The sequence below is a fragment of the Hypomesus transpacificus genome, chromosome 11, assembly GCF_021917145.1.
Source record: "Hypomesus transpacificus isolate Combined female chromosome 11, fHypTra1, whole genome shotgun sequence".
Lineage (NCBI taxonomy): Eukaryota > Metazoa > Chordata > Actinopteri > Osmeriformes > Osmeridae > Hypomesus > Hypomesus transpacificus.
In genome coordinates this window covers 5,843,329-5,850,261 of record NC_061070.1, presented here as the reverse complement: position 1 = coordinate 5,850,261, position 6,933 = coordinate 5,843,329, and positions in this window count along the sequence as shown.

Genomic DNA, 6,933 nt, shown 5'->3' with positions numbered 1-6,933 from the left:
GAAAAGCACTTTAAAGCAATAAAAAAAGGAAAGTCTCTTAAACTGAATCTAAGGGCTACACAGCTTCAGAAAACACCTTTACCATGTATAAACACCCACAGTAACATGTTATTGCAGTTAAAACATCAAGAAAACCTTCAGCCAAAAGTTATATGCCAAACATTGTAAATGCAAGGAAAACGCTATTCTGGAGCTGAAAAGCACTTTAAAGCAATAAAAAAAGGAAAGTCTCTTAAACTGAATCTAAGGGCTACACAGCTTCAGAAAACACCTTTACCATGTATAAACACCCACAGTAACATGTCATTACAGTTAAAACATCAAGAAAACCTTCAGCCAAAAGTTACATGCCAAACATTGTAAATGCAAGGAAAACGCTATTCAGGAGCTGAAAAGCACTTTAAAGCAATAAAAAAAGGAAAGTCTCTTAAACTGAATCTAAGGGCTACACAGCTTCAGAAAACACCTTTACCATGTATAAACACCCACAGTAACATGTTATTACAGTTAAAACATCAAGAAAACCTTCAGCCAAAAGTTATATGCCAAACATTGTAAATGCAAGGAAAACGCTATTCTGGAGCTGAAAAGCACTTTAAAGCAATAAAAAAAGGAAAGTCTCTTAAACTGAATCTAAGGGCTACACAGCTTCAGAAAACACCTTTACCATGTATAAACACCCACAGTAACATGTTGTTACAGTTAAAACATCAAGAAAACCTTCAGCCAGAAGTTACATGCCAAACATTGTAAATGCAAGGAAAACGCTATTCAGGAGCTGAAAAGCACTTTAAAGCAATAAAAAAAGGAAAGTCTCTTAAACTGAATCTAAGGGCTACACAGCTTCAGAAAACACCTTTACCATGTATAAACACCCACAGTAACATGTTGTTACAGTTAAAACATCAAGAAAACCTTCAGCCAGAAGTTACATGCCAAACATTGTAAATGCAAGGAAAACGCTATTCAGGAGCTGAAAAGCACTTTAAAGCAATAAAAAAAGGAAAGTCTCTTAAACTGAATCTAAGGGCTACACAGCTTCAGAAAACACCTTTACCATGTATAAACACCCACAGTAACATGTTATTACAGTTAAAACATCAAGAAAACCTTCAGCCAGAAGTTACATGCCAAACATTGTAAATGCATGGAAAACGCTATTCAGGAGCTGAAAAGCACTTTAAAGCAATAAAAAAAGGAAAGTCTCTTAAACTGAATCTAAGGGCTACACAGCTTCAGAAAACACCTTTACCATGTATAAACACCCACAGTAACATGTTATTACAGTTAAAACATCAAGAAAACCTTCAGCCAGAAGTTACATGCCAAACATTGTAAATGCATGGAAAACGCTATTCAGGAGCTGAAAAGCACTTTAAAGCAATAAAAAAAGGAAAGTCTCTTAAACTGAATCTAAGGGCTACACAGCTTCAGAAAACACCTTTACCATGTATAAACACCCACAGTAACATGTTATTACAGTTAAAACATCAAGAAAACCTTCAGCCAAAAGTTATATGCCAAACATTGTAAATGCAAGGAAAACGCTATTCTGGAGCTGAAAAGCACTTTAAAGCAATAAAAAAAGGAAAGTCTCTTAAACTGAATCTAAGGGCTACACAGCTTCAGAAAACACCTTTACCATGTATAAACACCCACAGTAACATGTTGTTACAGTTAAAACATCAAGAAAACCTTCAGCCAGAAGTTACATGCCAAACATTGTAAATGCAAGGAAAACGCTATTCTGGAGCTGAAAAGCACTTTAAAGCAATAAAAAAAGGAAAGTCTCTTAAACTGAATCTAAGGGCTACACAGCTTCAGAAAACACCTTTACCATGTATAAACACCCACAGTAACATGTTGTTACAGTTAAAACATCAAGAAAACCTTCAGCCAAAAGTTACATGCCAAACATTGTAAATGCAAGGAAAACGCTATTCAGGAGCTGAAAAGCACTTTAAAGCAATAAAAAAAGGAAAGTCTCTTAAACTGAATCTAAGGGCTACACAGCTTCAGAAAACACCTTTACCATGTATAAACACCCACAGTAACATGTTATTACAGTTAAAACATCAAGAAAACCTTCAGCCAAAAGTTATATGCCAAACATTGTAAATGCAAGGAAAACGCTATTCTGGAGCTGAAAAGCACTTTAAAGCAATAAAAAAAGGAAAGTCTCTTAAACTGAATCTAAGGGCTACACAGCTTCAGAAAACACCTTTACCATGTATAAACACCCACAGTAACATGTTGTTACAGTTAAAACATCAAGAAAACCTTCAGCCAGAAGTTACATGCCAAACATTGTAAATGCAAGGAAAACGCTATTCTGGAGCTGAAAAGCACTTTAAAGCAATAAAAAAATGAAAGTCTCTTAAACTGAATCTAAGGGCTACACAGCTTCAGAAAACACCTTTACCATGTATAAACACCCACAGTAACATGTTATTACAGTTAAAACATCAAGAAAACCTTCAGCCAGAAGTTACATGCCAAACATTGTAAATGCATGGAAAACGCTATTCAGGAGCTGAAAAGCACTTTAAAGCAATAAAAAAAGGAAAGTCTCTTAAACTGAATCTAAGGGCTACACAGCTTCAGAAAACACCTTTACCATGTATAAACACCCACAGTAACATGTTATTACAGTTAAAACATCAAGAAAACCCTTCAGCCAGAAGTTACATGCCAAACATTGTAAATGCATGGAAAACGCTATTCAGGAGCTGAAAAGCACTTTAAAGCAATAAAAAAAGGAAAGTCTCTTAAACTGAATCTAAGGGCTACACAGCTTCAGAAAACACCTTTACCATGTATAAACACCCACAGTAACATGTTATTACAGTTAAAACATCAAGAAAACCTTCAGCCAAAAGTTATATGCCAAACATTGTAAATGCAAGGAAAACGCTATTCTGGAGCTGAAAAGCACTTTAAAGCAATAAAAAAAGGAAAGTCTCTTAAACTGAATCTAAGGGCTACACAGCTTCAGAAAACACCTTTACCATGTATAAACACCCACAGTAACATGTTGTTACAGTTAAAACATCAAGAAAACCTTCAGCCAAAAGTTACATGCCAAACATTGTAAATGCAAGGAAAACGCTATTCAGGAGCTGAAAAGCACTTTAAAGCAATAAAAAAAGGAAAGTCTCTTAAACTGAATCTAAGGGCTACACAGCTTCAGAAAACACCTTTACCATGTATAAACACCCACAGTAACATGTTATTACAGTTAAAACATCAAGAAAACCTTCAGCCAGAAGTTACATGCCAAACATTGTAAATGCATGGAAAACGCTATTCAGGAGCTGAAAAGCACTTTAAAGCAATAAAAAAAGGAAAGTCTCTTAAACTGAATCTAAGGGCTACACAGCTTCAGAAAACACCTTTACCATGTATAAACACCCACAGTAACATGTTATTACAGTTAAAACATCAAGAAAACCTTCAGCCAGAAGTTACATGCCAAACATTGTAAATGCATGGAAAACGCTATTCAGGAGCTGAAAAGCACTTTAAAGCAATAAAAAAAGGAAAGTCTCTTAAACTGAATCTAAGGGCTACACAGCTTCAGAAAACACCTTTACCATGTATAAACACCCACAGTAACATGTTATTGCAGTTAAAACATCAAGAAAACCTTCAGCCAAAAGTTATATGCCAAACATTGTAAATGCAAGGAAAACGCTATTCTGGAGCTGAAAAGCACTTTAAAGCAATAAAAAAAGGAAAGTCTCTTAAACTGAATCTAAGGGCTACACAGCTTCAGAAAACACCTTTACCATGTATAAACACCCACAGTAACATGTTATTACAGTTAAAACATCAAGAAAACCTTCAGCCAAAAGTTACATGCCAAACATTGTAAATGCAAGGAAAACGCTATTCTGGAGCTGAAAAGCACTTTAAAGCAATAAAAAAAGGAAAGTCTCTTAAACTGAATCTAAGGGCTACACAGCTTCAGAAAACACCTTTACCATGTATAAACACCCACAGTAACATGTTGTTACAGTTAAAACATCAAGAAAACCTTCAGCCAAAAGTTACATGCCAAACATTGTAAATGCAAGGAAAACGCTATTCTGGAGCTGAAAAGCACTTTAAAGCAATAAAAAAAGGAAAGTCTCTTAAACTGAATCTAAGGGCTACACAGCTTCAGAAAACACCTTTACCATGTATAAACACCCACAGTAACATGTTGTTACAGTTAAAACATCAAGAAAACCTTCAGCCAGAAGTTACATGCCAAACATTGTAAATGCAAGGAAAACGCTATTCAGGAGCTGAAAAGCACTTTAAAGCAATAAAAAAAGGAAAGTCTCTTAAACTGAATCTAAGGGCTACACAGCTTCAGAAAACACCTTTACCATGTATAAACACCCACAGTAACATGTTGTTACAGTTAAAACATCAAGAAAACCTTCAGCCAGAAGTTACATGCCAAACATTGTAAATGCATGGAAAACGCTATTCAGGAGCTGAAAAGCACTTTAAAGCAATAAAAAAAGGAAAGTCTCTTAAACTGAATCTAAGGGCTACACAGCTTCAGAAAACACCTTTACCATGTATAAACACCCACAGTAACATGTTGTTACAGTTAAAACATCAAGAAAACCTTCAGCCAGAAGTTACATGCCAAACATTGTAAATGCATGGAAAACGCTATTCAGGAGCTGAAAAGCACTTTAAAGCAATAAAAAAAGGAAAGTCTCTTAAACTGAATCTAAGGGCTACACAGCTTCAGAAAACACCTTTACCATGTATAAACACCCACAGTAACATGTTATTACAGTTAAAACATCAAGAAAACCTTCAGCCAGAAGTTACATGCCAAACATTGTAAATGCATGGAAAACGCTATTCAGGAGCTGAAAAGCACTTTAAAGCAATAAAAAAAGGAAAGTCTCTTAAACTGAATCTAAGGGCTACACAGCTTCAGAAAACACCTTTACCATGTATAAACACCCACAGTAACATGTTATTACAGTTAAAACATCAAGAAAACCTTCAGCCAAAAGTTACATGCCAAACATTGTAAATGCAAGGAAAACGCTATTCTGGAGCTGAAAAGCACTTTAAAGCAATAAAAAAAGGAAAGTCTCTTAAACTGAATCTAAGGGCTACACAGCTTCAGAAAACACCTTTACCATGTATAAACACCCACAGTAACATGTTATTACAGTTAAAACATCAAGAAAACCTTCAGCCAGAAGTTACATGCCAAACATTGTAAATGCAATGGAAAACGCTATTCAGGAGCTGAAAAGCACTTTAAAGCAATAAAAAAAGGAAAGTCTCTTAAACTGAATCTAAGGGCTACACAGCTTCAGAAAACACCTTTACCATGTATAAACACCCACAGTAACATGTTGTTATTGCAGTTAAAACATCAAGAAAACCTTCAGCCAAAAGTTACATGCCAAACATTGTAAATGCAAGGAAAACGCTATTCTGGAGCTGAAAAGCACTTTAAAGCAATAAAAAAAGGAAAGTCTCTTAAACTGAATCTAAGGGCTACACAGCTTCAGAAAACACCTTTACCATGTATAAACACCCACAGTAACATGTTATTACAGTTAAAACATCAAGAAAACCTTCAGCCAAAAGTTACATGCCAAACATTGTAAATGCAAGGAAAACGCTATTCAGGAGCTGAAAAGCACTTTAAAGCAATAAAAAAAGGAAAGTCTCTTAAACTGAATCTAAGGGCTACACAGCTTCAGAAAACACCTTTACCATGTATAAACACCCACAGTAACATGTTATTACAGTTAAAACATCAAGAAAACCTTCAGCCAAAAGTTATATGCCAAACATTGTAAATGCAAGGAAAACGCTATTCTGGAGCTGAAAAGCACTTTAAAGCAATAAAAAAAGGAAAGTCTCTTAAACTGAATCTAAGGGCTACACAGCTTCAGAAAACACCTTTACCATGTATAAACACCCACAGTAACATGTTGTTACAGTTAAAACATCAAGAAAACCTTCAGCCAGAAGTTACATGCCAAACATTGTAAATGCAAGGAAAACGCTATTCAGGAGCTGAAAAGCACTTTAAAGCAATAAAAAAAGGAAAGTCTCTTAAACTGAATCTAAGGGCTACACAGCTTCAGAAAACACCTTTACCATGTATAAACACCCACAGTAACATGTTGTTACAGTTAAAACATCAAGAAAACCTTCAGCCAGAAGTTACATGCCAAACATTGTAAATGCAAGGAAAACGCTATTCAGGAGCTGAAAAGCACTTTAAAGCAATAAAAAAAGGAAAGTCTCTTAAACTGAATCTAAGGGCTACACAGCTTCAGAAAACACCTTTACCATGTATAAACACCCACAGTAACATGTTATTACAGTTAAAACATCAAGAAAACCTTCAGCCAGAAGTTACATGCCAAACATTGTAAATGCATGGAAAACGCTATTCAGGAGCTGAAAAGCACTTTAAAGCAATAAAAAAAGGAAAGTCTCTTAAACTGAATCTAAGGGCTACACAGCTTCAGAAAACACCTTTACCATGTATAAACACCCACAGTAACATGTTGTTACAGTTAAAACATCAAGAAAACCTTCAGCCAGAAGTTACATGCCAAACATTGTAAATGCATGGAAAACGCTATTCAGGAGCTGAAAAGCACTTTAAAGCAATAAAAAAAGGAAAGTCTCTTAAACTGAATCTAAGGGCTACACAGCTTCAGAAAACACCTTTACCATGTATAAACACCCACAGTAACATGTTATTACAGTTAAAACATCAAGAAAACCTTCAGCCAGAAGTTACATGCCAAACATTGTAAATGCATGGAAAACGCTATTCAGGAGCTGAAAAGCACTTTAAAGCAATAAAAAAAGGAAAGTCTCTTAAACTGAATCTAAGGGCTACACAGCTTCAGAAAACACCTTTACCATGTATAAACACCCACAGTA